This window comes from Protomyctophum parallelum (assembly GCF_964188405.1).
Source record: "Protomyctophum parallelum genome assembly, chromosome: 8".
NCBI lineage: Eukaryota > Metazoa > Chordata > Actinopteri > Myctophiformes > Myctophidae > Protomyctophum > Protomyctophum parallelum.
Genome location: NC_139703.1, coordinates 46,242,203 through 46,256,604, shown reverse-complemented (window position 1 = coordinate 46,256,604; position 14,402 = coordinate 46,242,203). Strand labels below are relative to the sequence as shown.

Below are 14,402 nucleotides of genomic sequence, written 5' to 3'. Positions count from 1 at the left end.
AGGGTAAGTAAGAGTAAGTAAAATAGAGATAGAGATCAACAGACACATACAGAGAGAGAGCATCTCAGTCTGATGGGCTGTTTGAGACAAAACACAGAACACAAGACGCTCCTCTGGAGCCCTGAGCTCCTGATGCGTCAACACCCCCCTGACACACACACACACACACACACACACACACACACACACACACACACACACACACACACACACACACACACACACACACACACACACACACACACACACACACACACACACACACACACACACACACACACACACACACACACACACACACACACACACACACACACAATCCCAATGGCAGCTCACATCCTGGGGCCCCAAACCCTCTTAGATATAGGGGTAAGGGGTGTGAGTGGCGAACGCAAAAGCTATCCTCTAAAGCAGCCACGCTATTCTACTACTACTACTACTGATAGAGAGATTGATTCCTGAAAATTACAATGTCATGCACAATAGACAGGAGGAAATATCACCATACAGTATTTCAGCCTTTTCTTTGCTTTCACGATACAGATGACACAACTCCACAAAACGTACTGGACTATCAGACTGGATACTGCACAGGACTTAATGGACTATCAGACTGGATACTGCACAGGACTTAATGGACTATCAGACTGGATACTGCACAGGACTTAATGGACTATCAGACTGGATACTGCACAGGACTTAATGACTATCAGACTGGATACTGCACAGGACTTACTGGACTATCAGACTGGATACTGCACAGGACTTAATGGACTATCAGACTGGATACTGCACAGGACTTAATGGACTATCAGACTGGATACTGCACAGGACTTAATGGACTATCAGACTGGATACTGCACAGGACTTAATGGACTATCAGACTGGATACTGCACAGGACTTAATGGACTATCAGACTGGATGCTGCACAGGACTTAATGGACTATCAGACTGGATACTGCACAGGACTTAATGGACTATCAGACTGGATACTGCACAGGACTTAATGGACTATCAGACTGGATACTGCACAGGACTTCTGTTCAGGATTATCTTTGAATAGAAGCATGCCGTCATCCGTGTTCAAGTTCTCATTTCCTTATAGCAATGACCGTAACACAGAGTTAAAGGAACATTAAAAAACAACAGAACAACAACAATGAATGATCCAACTAACCACAGCAACTAAAACAAAACAATAAGTCCTTTCGTAACCTGTGGGCAAATGATCCCTTGATGAAGTACTCACCATGCGTCTCTCTATTCCACCGGTTCACAGAGTGCACCTGTAGTGCTTTTCTCTCCTTCTCGCAAAAGAACACAAAAAAACAAACAAGGCAACCCGCACAGCTTTCAGTTAATTATTAAGCCAATTCAATACAGCATTCTCCCTCAATGCACGGACTGCAGTCTGGTGAATGATTATGTGTTTACCTTCCACAAGGGCTTGCTTATTTAAAGCAATCTTCAGTTCCAGCCGTGTTACTGCAGCCTCCTCGCCCTACGGACACAAGACAGAGAATTGGTTCTAGTTATATGAAATAATTACCACCATAGACCCAAAAAAAAGACAACAACACCTGCCATCTCTACTCACAACAACACAACCCGGAGAGTCAGAGAAAGAAAACCCTAAATCAAGGTATATTGGGACTGAACCAGTCCGCCGCCCACTGCTTGCTGCAGCTATTGATCAGAATTCATGATAGCAAAATAAGCAAATACACACAGTATCATACGTGTGGACGTGTGGTGGGATATCATCGATGCTGTTGTTTTGCCTGTTTCTACACGGTTTGTACACAAGTCAGTGAGTTCCTCTATCCAGGGCACCGCCGGTGGCCCAGGATGACAAGAGAAGAAGTGGCCCTTCCTGCTGTAGCCTAACTCCTCTGGTCACTGTCAGCCACGGCCCAGACATTTCCATCTGCCTGATAAGTAGTGCTACGCTCACGATAGACGATAAAACAACACACAATAACCAACGAACAATGGAGCGCGTGACAGTTTATTTGCAAGACAAAAACTTTTGTTTTATATTCCTCCCTGCAGATCATGGGATGCCTGGCTTTCATGAGAGCAGGAGTCACAGATGGCCCCACCTGGTGGTGGGCTAATACCTCCGCCTGGTCCTCACATGCAACTCCCCCCCCCCCTCCTCTCCACCCCCTGCTCAGCATGCAATGCATGTAGCATTCCAAACTGAGCACTCAACCCAGGCAAGGAATGATGAAGGGAGAATAAAAATGCAACAAAATCTTATTTTTATGGTAAACTGAGAAGTGACTATGGGCCAATATCTCAGGTGCATTTGAATAAAAGCATTAAAGCATATCAAAATAAGAAAGAAAGAAAGAAAGAAAGAAAGAAAGAAAGAAAGAAAGAAAGAACAAAATCCATGTGCGCACACACACACACACACACACACACACACACACACACACACACACACATACACCCTCCAGACTCGCTCGCTGTTCTTTTGGGCCGTTTACATTTGGCAGTCAAAACTGTGGCCAGGCGCGTTGTGTGCAGATTTTAAGTGTTTATCTAAAGCAGGCTGTGCATAGATAAAAACATGCGCTGGCTGAGCCTTGCCCGGTTTCAGCATTAATTATGTGTTAAATGCCCTCGTTGAAAACGCGCGTCAACATTCAACTCACTCTGAACCCCGCCGTGGGGGTCGAACCATCATCGAAAATGGACCGTTCCCACACAAGTCCCCTATTATTCTGATTCATTACCTTTCAATTAACATATCATCAATGGCATCATAAATCAATAGTAAGCGATGACAAATTACAGATATTTTCTGTTGCATACTACTAAACATCATTAATCCCCATCACCTGAGTGTGGCCCGGGGAGCTAAATGAGTTTACCCAATGCATAACATCCATTTAGATAAATGTTCTATCATTGTAATGATGGAGATTTGTATGGAGGTAGAGGAGCTTGAAAAGAAGGCAACAACAGAATCCTCACAGCAGCTGTGTGCTTGTTTTCTCCTCCGAAACATAATGTCATATTGTAATACCTAAAGAGATAATTGTCTCCATTTCAAAATTCACAGGGCTGCAATATTGCCATTTAGATCAGCGGGAGGGAGGGGGAGAGAGCACGTTGCTTTGGGCCAGGCGGGGGAAGAGAGCCCATCACATGCTGAGACTTTAGGCAAGAGAAGAACTCCCTGGTCGAAATAATTACCCTCACTGTGCACGCTCAGCGAGACACCCGGGATAATGCCCCATTTATATACTTGGTTGTGCACTTTGTCACACACCGGAAATAGCTGATTTACAAACTCACAACACATCACTCTGCAACACGTTGTGAGCTTGGGAATCAGCTTATTTTGGAGCACGGCACTGGCACGCAAATATAGTATAAATCCCCCTTAAGGAATGAAAATGCAGCCAAAGACAACAGCAACCCAATGTGTGAAATCATAGAGGAGGATGTACTGTATACAGTAAGTGGGAAAAGCATGTCAGTTATGTACATAGCTATAGAATGTCCATTTTGTATGGAAATGGAGTTGGCTCTATTTGAGTAATTGTGGAAAAACACACAAACTGTATTTTCAGATGGATTTATTTTTGTGTGTGTACGCGTGCGCACACACACACACACACACACACACACACACACACACACACACACACACACACACACATGCGCATGTGTGTCATCACATTCATTTGTGTTTGTGTGTGTGTGTGTGTACAGTATGCGTGTGTATGTGCGTGCGTGCATGTGTGGTGAGGCATAACTGCTCCACTATATACTCTCTAGTCTCTAGTCCCTAGTTTGTTATCGGTGGCTGTGGCTTTGTTGTAAGATCACATGTTCAAAATATGAATTAATACCCCTCCACTGAAATGCACCCAATCCCAACAAAAGGCCCTGCAGCCACTCTGGAACGCCACTTCAGCCCGTCTAATGGACAGGCTCTCCTATCTATATCGCTCTCCCTCTCCCTCTCCCTCTCCCTCTCCCCCTCTCCCTCTCTCCCTCTCCCTCTCTCTCCCCCCACCCCCCCCCCCCCTCTCTCTCTCTCTCGTCATGCCAAGCAGGGAAAAAAAACGAGGGGCTCCATGAATATTTACCACTAAGTAAAGTTTTTTCCATTAATTACTCTGAGCATGCTTAATACTATATCTGTGGCTACTTCTGTGGCGGCTCGTTAATGAACTTTCACTCATCATTACCATATGAATTAATGCTCAACTCGATGGCTGTCAATAGGATGCTGCCAGACTTGTCTCCTGGTCCTTTTCGATCACTCAGTGATGGCACCCGAATCAATCCACTGTATCAATTTACAGTATCATGCCATAGTTACAGAGCAAAAAAACAAACAGCAGTATTTCTCAAAGCTGAATGGCTATAGCGAATCAACACAGAGAGTGTGCAGTATAAATAAGAGGGCGTAGTAGAAGACTCAGTGATATCTATATACAGGGCCATTGGTGTTTGTTTTTAGGGTGTGTGCAGGAGATTTTCCAAGTCACTGTCTGTGCTCTGGAACACAGGAAAATCTAAAGCATGACTCACTTTCTCAACAAACGCAGCTGCTTGCTTACTGTACATGTGATCTCCTAAAGGGGCTGACTGCACATTATTTTCTCCTTCGCTTCTCTCACACTTTTATTAAGACGGACTTATTCAATGAAAAACATAACCGAGTCTCGTTAAAAAAAAAGGGAAAAAAAGGCTTTTGAAGGAAAAAGCAACGAAGTGGAGCATATTTTTCTGTTTTTGATGCGATTGGCAGAATCCTGGTATTATATCGTACACCCACACAGACTGTAAACAATGGCACTTTCTGACATGAAAACAGGCTCCAAACCCACCAATTAAACTTTACTTTGCTCCAACCAGGCCCTTTTCAGGGGACTTTTCCCCCCCTCTCTCTCCCCTCTTCACAATTTCTTTCTAGGCTGAAAAGGCAACAGTGCAGTCTGGTGAATGTCAGGCCTGTCTGATCTCCCCCACCACCACCACCACCACCACCAGATTCTTTGGACCTGCCCTCACGTTTTGCTGAGCTAAGAACAAAGTACACAGAGCAGCACACAGGGAGCTTTGCAACCTTAATACCAAGGAAGTGGAATTTCACTCCAAACCCAAAACAAACAAGACGGTGCATTTCTTACACTATTTAAATGTTAACAGAACTCTTTGAACACAGGCATCCCCCCCCCCGACCCCAAATCACACCGTTCGCTGTCTACCGAGATCTATTGATCCGCTGAGCAAATAATTAGAATACTTAACTTTGCGTGTACTTTTGCTCTCCTCCTCTGATAACTTACAGACGGGACGGCAAAGGAAACACACTTAAGACACCGTGGCACACACACTACGGTGGCACAAAGTCTCACTTTGAAAGACACATGAAACTGGACCCAAGGTGGCCACAGAGATGTCGTGCAGTCCCCCGTTGCACATACACCACACACAAAGGGCTAATGCACAGTGTACAGCGTGCATTATGCAATCCTATTTTTACAGCCAATTCCTTTTCCGCCCGTCGAGTGGCAGGACTGCCAATTCTGCCTCTGCCATATCAGGTTGCCACCCTCTCCCAGGTCCCTGCTATACTGTATGCCCTAGCTGCCTCTCTCCCACCACAGATCCTGACCTGTGCTATTAATATCGATAAGCAGTGGATTCCATTTCCCCGGATGAAGACGAACAGAGGAGAGGGAGACGAGGAAGTGAAACCATCATGCCCTCACAGCGGGGGTTACCACTTACTACCACCGCAGTGCCTACATGCCCACACACACACACACACACACACACACACACACACACACACACACACACGGTCTCCTCTGTGTGAATAGATACTAGCAAACAGCTGGGCTGCTCTTAAAGTGACATTTTGCGTTATTAGAGCAGTTTCACCTTATTGCTCGCATACCTTCGTTATTAGTTCATGTTACAGTCAACCAACAACATCTGCTAGCTCTGGGTGTCTGTACTCCCCTCCCACATTCAGACGTCCTGTCTTTCTATTGCTCCATTCATTCACATATTCACATTCCGAAAACCCGACTGAACATCACACTTCTAAGTCATGTAAGCAGCACTGAGGCGTGGAGACGGGTGACCTGGTGGAGTAACATGAATGATTTTGATTAGACCGTCTTTCAGCTCTTCACACACTGACCAAGGAGGCAGCCATACAAGACATCAACGTCGGGAGTCGGGACGGGAACAATCAGGGGTTTGATGTTAAGGTTCTCATGGATACTTTTGAGATGAAGCCAAGAGGAGTGGGGATAGAACCAGGAACCTTCAGATTCCTGGAGACAATCTTATTATGGTGAAATGGTTGGTTGACCATGCTCGTATAAATTGATACAAAAAGAATGAGCGAGATTTAGGCTACAGGAGAGGCAGCACGTCCACCTCTGTTAACCCATTCTGACCTGAGATCAGATTCATACGAGGTTTCCACTGGACAAACACTGGTCTGATTAAACCCATTCTGACCTGAGATCAGATTCATACGAGGTTTCCACTGGGGACACACTGGTCTGATTAAAACCATTCTGACCTGAGATCAGATTAAAAAAAACGTCAGTCGTTCTTCGATTTTTCAAAAATAGCAGACCTACAAGCTCATATCGCGCCACTCGGTGGCGCGATATGAGCTTGTAGATCTGCTATTTTTCAATAGATAAAGCATAACATGATGCTAACACCAAAATGGGTGCCCGGTCAGAATGGGTTAACCCCCGCATCCCTGTGATAATGACTGATGATCAGAGCACATTATTATTCTGCTTGTAAATGGTAGCTTTCATAGCGGTTTCCTCAGGAGAAGACCATTAGTTCTCCTCTTTTTTATTTCAACGGATAAAGTTATAGCAGTTTGCTATATTGATAAATCTCAGCACCAAATACCTAGTCTTGCGTGCTACAGCGTGCTACAACCCCTGGGTCGCGACCCCTCTGGGGGGGGGGGGGGGTCGCAAAATTATTTGGGGCGTATGGTGTATTGTCTCTATAATTAAGGTTTTTGTAGCAGTCAATTTATATTGGGGGTCGGGAGGGGGCGGGGGTCCCGAGACGTTGCCAAAGTATTTTCGGGGGTCCCCGGCCAAAAACGTTGAGAACCCCTATGCTACAGTCATATCTCACGTGAGTAGCAACTAGTAGACAACTGTACTACTCCATCAAGAATGAGAAGTTTTGAGAACGGTACATACTGCAAACTGTACAGGAAAATAGGGCATGTGTGGACGCGTCTCCTATACTGCCTATGCCGGCAACGTATGTTAATGAGTTACCGAACATGTAACAGTATCAATATCTGAACATAGCTTGAGATAGAGTAGGATTTTCAAACTGGAATGTGTGTGAGTGACTGGGCAATTCTGAGGGTAGTCCGAAGGCTTTGGTTGCCTGCTCATGGAAGTGACACGCCTACTAAAAGAGTGATTAATGTTCCACCAAAGTGACACATCACGCCGTTAAGTGTTTCATCATCAACATGACAGCCATTCAGTAATCAGTCTCATTTGACAAAGCCACCATACACTACACTTGCCTACAGTGCATGCATGCACAAACGCGCGCGCGCACACACGAGCGCACACCCACGTGCGCGCACACACACACAACCATAAAAGGTAGAAGGAGAGAGAGAGAGAGAGAGAGAGAGAGAGCGCGCGCACAATAAAACCTTTAAAGACTTACCCATGAACAGTGAAACAGACTTTCATCACTATCATGAAACTCGGTCCCTCACATTCATGCACATTCCCTCCACAGATAAAGTGTTTTTTTTTTTTTTTTTTGTCCACTTCTGAAGTAAGGCAAGAGGAGAAAACCTGCCAGTGACACCAGAATGTACGGAGCTGTAGAGTAGTAGTAGTAGTAGTAGTAGTATTAGAAGTAGGGTGGTAGTTGAGTGTGAGCTGTAGTACTAGAGTACTAGTAGTAGTATTAGTATAGTAGCATTAGAAGTAGGGTGGTAGTTGAGTGTGAGTAATAGTTGACTAGCGTTGACTGTGCACTCACTGGAGTCCAGGCTCCAGTCTTGAGGACTGTCTGGAGGTATGTGGTCTAAACACAACAAAAGCCGGTGCCTTGCTCTAGATTAAACATGCAGGAAGAGGGCCCCTTCACATAAACACAAACACTCAGCAAATGAAGAACTGCTCACACGCCTGCTGAGAGCCCTACCTGTCCAGGCCTCTTTTAATTAGAAAAGGGCAGGCAGAACGAATGGACATCAACGCGGTCAAACACAGCAGAGAGAGAAGAACGTAGATAATAATAACTCATTATGAAAGCATTATGAAAGTTTGGGGGAAAATTGCGTGAGCCCCACCTAGCATGCCTACTTTAGGAATAAGTAAGACACTTAAGTATCGCCCCTTCCACCTCATACAACTTTCCATCTCATTAGAGATACACAACGAGCATTCTTCGCTCAATGCACAAATTCACACCTTGTTTTTTCATCTCATTTGCAGCAGTCTTCTGGCTACAATTACAATCCGTAAAATTCTTTGAATTTAAAATTTAATTATTGGCATCGTAACCATGGTATGGACTTCAGGTTTTCTTTCTTTTTTTCCTTTTTTTTACCAAGATACCCAATAATTACAGCTCTTCAACTCTAATTAAAATTTCCAATATCTAATTTAATGAATTAAACTGGGTCATTTTTGGTGGGGATTCTTCATTAAATTATGTCCAGTGGAACATAAAAAAAACTACAATGCACCTTTCATTCATCTCCATGAGTGTTCCTTCCTAGAGACACCTCCTAGTGCATGGGGGGGGGGGGGGGATTCAAATAAATAAAAGCCCAATTTCAATAGGCAGGAAAAAAGTGACTTAGACCGGCATCCATTGTCCACATCTTACTTTCTAAAGACCCTCTGTCTCTCACTCACGTCCCTACTTCCTTCCTTCCCTCCCTCCCTCCCATCCCATCTCCATCCCTCTGCCTCCCACCCTCTTCCTTCCGCTCACTCATTCTCTCTCTTCCTCTCCCTTTCTCTCTCTCTCTCTATCTCCCTCTTTCGGGATATGAATGCAGAATCTCGCGGTAGTGTGAAGAGACTCCTGGAGAAAGCCTGCCTGCCTGCCTGGATCTGTCAGAGAGTGTCATGGTTTAAAAACCTGTAGTGAACCGAGGAGAACGGGAGCTGAGCTGAGCTTCTCTCCAAATGAAAGAAAAGAGAGAGAGGGAGGGGGGGGGGGGGGGAGAGAGAGAGGGGAGGGGGGGGCTGGCTTTTAGATGCTGAGTGACACATACTGATGTGGCCAGTCAAAGATGTCATTTTCATGTGAGCCCCCTCTCAAACAGAGAGCAGGGGCACAGAGAGAGAGAGAGAGAGAGAGAGAGAGAGAGAGAGAAAGAGAGAGAGAGATATGGGGGGGGGGGGGAGGAGGGAGGGGGAGGATCTTGGGAGAGAGGAGGAGGGCAGCCACTGGGTGACGGAGGTAGTAAGGAGAGGTGAGGAGGAGAGGAAGGGAGGGAAGGGGAGGTGAGAGACGAGAGAGAGAGAGTGAGCGATACAGAGAGTGAGAGAGAGAGAGAGAGAGAGGAGAGTGAAAGAGAGTGAGAGGACAGAGCAGAAATGAGACCTCTGGAATATAAACAGGGTGTAGAGTTTCAAAGACGGGGGGGAGGGGGTGGGTGGGGGGGGGGGGGGGCAGGCATTCCATTGTTCAAGCCAATTATCAGTGGAAAATAATAACAACAGATGGATCCAGAACGGCCAACTTATGCCGGAGCGCCATGGCGCTGGAGAGCAGATGATGAAATGTGAGAGTTCTGTTGGGGAGGTGGTGTGTGTACGCACGCACACACACACACACACACACACACACACACACACACACACACACACACACCAGATGTGATCTTCCACAAGGACAGTTTAATATGTGCTTTCTGGTCACCACTTGTGCTGTGTTGCGGCCGTTCCAAGCATACCAGACAATGAACGGCTAAAAAAAAACAGAAGAAAAAAAAAAAGAAAAAAAAAAAAAAGAAAGGGTCAAACCCACCCCGCCGTAGTGTTCAAAGGAGGCGTCTCTTCTCCACGGGCAATCCCAGAGTTAAGACGATACATATGGCTCCTGTGTTTGCTGTGTGATAAATTCAAAAATCGCCATGCTCCTTTTCATGTTGAACACCGACGGGGTCATTTGCAGATCGTGGAACACATGTTAGTTTGCGTTCCCCGCGGTTAGCGGGGGCACATGTAAGGAGGAGCTGTAAGCAACAGTACAACATGATGTACTGATTGGAATGAGGACCCAGAGGACCCCCCTCGGTTCCTACATGACCTGTTGCCATGTGTTTTATTTAATTTCCACCGTTCCTGGGGTTACCTCTGCGCACAACAACAGCAAGAATGCACAGCGGCTTAAGTGCTGAGAATATATAGTGAACCTCGTTGACTTGGGTCGAGAGATCCCTCATATCGGTCGCACACTGACAGGCGGGGAGGGGAGGCGGGCGGCGGAGGGGGTGTTCCACCCTTAAAACAAAACCAATTCTCTGTGTGCCTTGTCAAGGGGTGGGAGATGTCTGCAGATAGCAGCACAAAAGATGTGCCCTTCCTTTTCAGCAGAAAAGAGACGTTTTCGTTTCATTAACTCCAGACTAAAGCGTAATTATCTCCCTATAGACCTTAATCACCAGCAGAAGGAGAATAGAACAAAAAAGCAGTTTCTACTTCAGTCATTAAAGTTTTTTTTATGTGTGTGTTGTTCTTCTCCCCTCTCTCTCTTCCTTTAGACAAACCCATCAAATAACGTTAAAGGATTGTGAAGGCCACGCACAGCACAAACGTCCCACTTTCAAATACGGACCGTCAGAGAGCATGAAAGCAGGCGTGCTATCTAGTTGATACTTTCTGCATAAAATACTATATACTATGGTCCTTTGCTTTGGGCCCAGCATCATCTCTGTACACTATTTATCTGTCTCCGGCCACAGAGGACAAGAGGGCAAGAGACCGTCCTCCCACTCCGAGGCAGAGGTCACTGGAGTGGCCAGTGAGAATAATCGAGCGTGCTTGAAATAAAATGAAGCTGAGCACAAACATTTCATAATAGTGTGTGTTATACTATATGTATTCTGAATGAATAACATTGCTGGAAGGTCCTTGCAACGCTGCACGCCACATGACAAATTCCTCAAGGATTCCATAGAAGGATTTCCAAAGGACAGAAAAAAATGAAACTAGATTTAATTAGCTTATGAAAAATAATTGCCATTAGAAAATCTCGATGAATGGGGTTGAGGCGTTTTGCTGGGGCACGAAAAAAAAAAGGAAAACGTCTTATTTTTGGATGGAGAGGAGACAAAGAGTTTTCAAACAGGAACCGTCAGGCCATCAGTCGTTTCCGTGCACTGACACCGATGTCGAGTTAATTAGACTATTGTCATTTTAATCAGGACAGCACGGCGGCCATCACTTTCTGAAAGAGCTAGTGGACTTAAAAAGGCTGAGGGATTTGGTGTGTGTGTGTGCGTGCGTGCGTGCGAGTGCAAGTGCATGTTTGTGCACAGTAGGTATATGTAAAATATGCAAGTGTGTGTATGTGTATGTGTGTGTGTCTGTGTGTGTGTGTGTGTGTGTGTGTGTGTGTGTGTGTGTGTGTGTGTGTGCGGTTGCGTGCGGTTGCGCGCGGTTGCGCGGAGGGAGAGGGAGGCGGTGTTATGGGTTGCGGAATATGGTCTGTCTCTCTCACATGCTTAGAACATTAATGAGCTTGAGTCACACCAAGGAAACAAAGGCGCCTGAAGGATCACCAGGGGAAACTACTCGCCTTTGCTCTGCTCATGTCTCTGTTCATTTGAAAATAATTTAAATATCAAATATTTGAAATAATTTGCCTCTCCCTGGCTATCAGATTGTGAATAGCGAGACTTTCATGCCTTCTTTATTATGCTCTTTGCTAGCATTAGCATTTAAAACATAATTAAAGTAGCCATATTTTTCAAGGTGCTTACCATTATGGTGACGATAATGGCTTATTTTCTCCTGATTTCCATATTTTATGAATACAATGGGACGATTGTAATAACAAACCGAGCAGGTGCTAAGAATATATAAAATCTTTGCTGAATACGACTAATCTAAAGACGGGTTTAATCAAAACTGACAAAAGAACAGATTTAACCTCCTCACAGGCTCACTGGATTCACTTCATGTCAACTCTAGTAGGGAATAATTAAATAAAACAGGGAAAAAAGACCTTATTTTATGACAGAAGAAAAACATGATTCAGCCTCATCCTGCCTCATTTCAGCTCAGCCTCTGGCTCTTAGATGAGGGTTTTATTAGTCCGGGGCTCTGTCAGGGTGTTAATTTAACTCTGAGAGTGTAAATAGAGTGCACAATTGGATAAATTAACACTAAAGACTTTGCTGTGCAACATCTTTGGAACTTTTCCCTGGCTGCAGTTCAGCTTACTCACTGAGAGAGTGACAAAGGTCACCTGCAGACAAATGCGTTTGACCTTCACCCAGGCCGGGACACTGCTTTCAGCTCCAGGGCAGGACTGGCCAATGACATTAGCGGAGCATTCAAGCGAATAGTTGGCGATACCACAATATGTCATATTCAACCATCTAGAGTAGAGTGAAACTTCTGGGACAAAAGGAATGGAGTCAGTCTGAAAAAATGTGACTTCCACGTTGTCCTTTCACTGTGTCTGTTTATGATTACATTAATAGTTCTCGGAGTTCATCGCTTTCAACAGCAGCCATGAATATTTCACAGGGTTTTAATATTAATCTGATCAGAAATTAACTTCTCTCAATAATTCAATACACACAAATTAATAATTCAGTAAAAGAATGTTAACTTCAACAACGCACAGTGGGGAAAATGGAAAAAGATGAATTGCACTGTACTGTACCATAAAGACACTAGCAAAATCTAAAATACCAATGTCCTATGAACAGCTTTAACCCATTCTGACCTGAGATCAGAATTCTAGAAATGTCTATCACATCCTGACAGTTTAATTATTAACCCATTCTGACCTGAGATCAGATTCTAAAAGTGTCTTCGATTTTTCAAAAATAGCAGACCTACAAGCTCGTATCGCGCCACTCGGTGGCGCGATACGAGCTTGTAGATCTGCTATTTTTAAATAGCTAAAGCATAACATGATGCCAACACCAAAATGGGTGCCCGGTCAGAATATAGCCATCATGCCAGATAAGGAGCAGAGCCTCTTAAGAACAAAATAATAAAAGAAAAATCATCATGGAAGAAAATACTTCCTACTTTATATCAGGTGATTGACACAATAACAATGATCCGTGACACAGGAACAATGACCGCAGCCACAGGAGACAACGGCTTGCGCTGTACCAGGTGTATACATACACAAATAAGCATGTAGGACCCTCACAAACACCCCGCGTGTGCTGTTAAAAGCTCTGCCCGGCCCAAGTTCCTCCATTAGAGATTTCCCAGGGATTAGATGCTGAAATGGAGGTCTAATCTTTACTTGACAGGGAAGCCAGTCTCTGGCTCCCTGGTCAAGCACAAAGCCCAAACCCACCTCCATGGGCTACAGCGGCATTAGTACAGCTCACTTAGGATCTGCCACACACACCTCCGACTTGTTTAAAACCACATTTAGGATGCCTATTGTGAACCCTATGTGTGAGCTCTCAATTCAATTATCATGCAAAAAAAATGAACAGAAAAAAGATGGTTTAGTGTATTTTTTGGGTGAGCAATGTTCAGAGGCGCAGCGCTGGAGATAAGACCGACTGCACTAATTATGTGCTATACTGGGTCACAGGCACACCTGCACAAGAGTACATCACGCTGGCTATTTCCTTTTCTAATTTCTTCAGCTTTTTTTTTTGCTTTTTTTCTTTTAAGTGTCTAGGCAGTACCTGATTAGAAATATAACCAATTTCCATGTGCAGTTTAATGACAGATGGAAAGAGATATTTCATGGAGATGTATAGTCCAGAGCGATAAACTATTAATCACTGCCGGACAACGACACTGGCTAAATTTAAACACAAAGTGAAAAAGTGTCGTATACGGCCCCCTTTTTTCCTTAAATTATTCATTACTTGGAGCGAGGGAGGGGGGTGTTATTATGTAGCATATAGAATTAAAAACCGCTGATTCCTCTTAATTACACCGCCCATTGGTAGTGGCTACAGATGTCACCACTCAGACGGGCAATCCTTCACTATGTTAAACCCTGTCAGACAGTGGCAGGGTCCTTCTCCCAACACCTCTCTCTCTCCTCCCCTCCCTCTTCGTCTGTGCTCTTCATGTCTGACCTACAGTCTCATTCCCACGATGAAGGAGAGAGCCAGGACGAAAGTCTGTACGTTTGGTGCGTAGAGTGTGTTCCTGAAAGGGAGCAG

General features: G+C 44.8%; 1 long non-coding RNA gene across 1 annotated transcript in view; it reads right to left on the bottom strand.

Moving 5' to 3' along the window:
* Positions 1 to 1,429: 1,429 nt before the first annotated feature.
* The window catches only part of LOC310863684, a 61,447-nt gene continuing 48,474 nt past the window's right edge, over positions 1,430 to 14,402 (bottom strand). Inside the window, exon 4 of the long non-coding RNA XR_014569690.1 lies at positions 1,430 to 1,502. This is a non-coding gene — a long non-coding RNA (uncharacterized lncRNA). The remainder of the gene's footprint in view (positions 1,503 to 14,402) is intronic.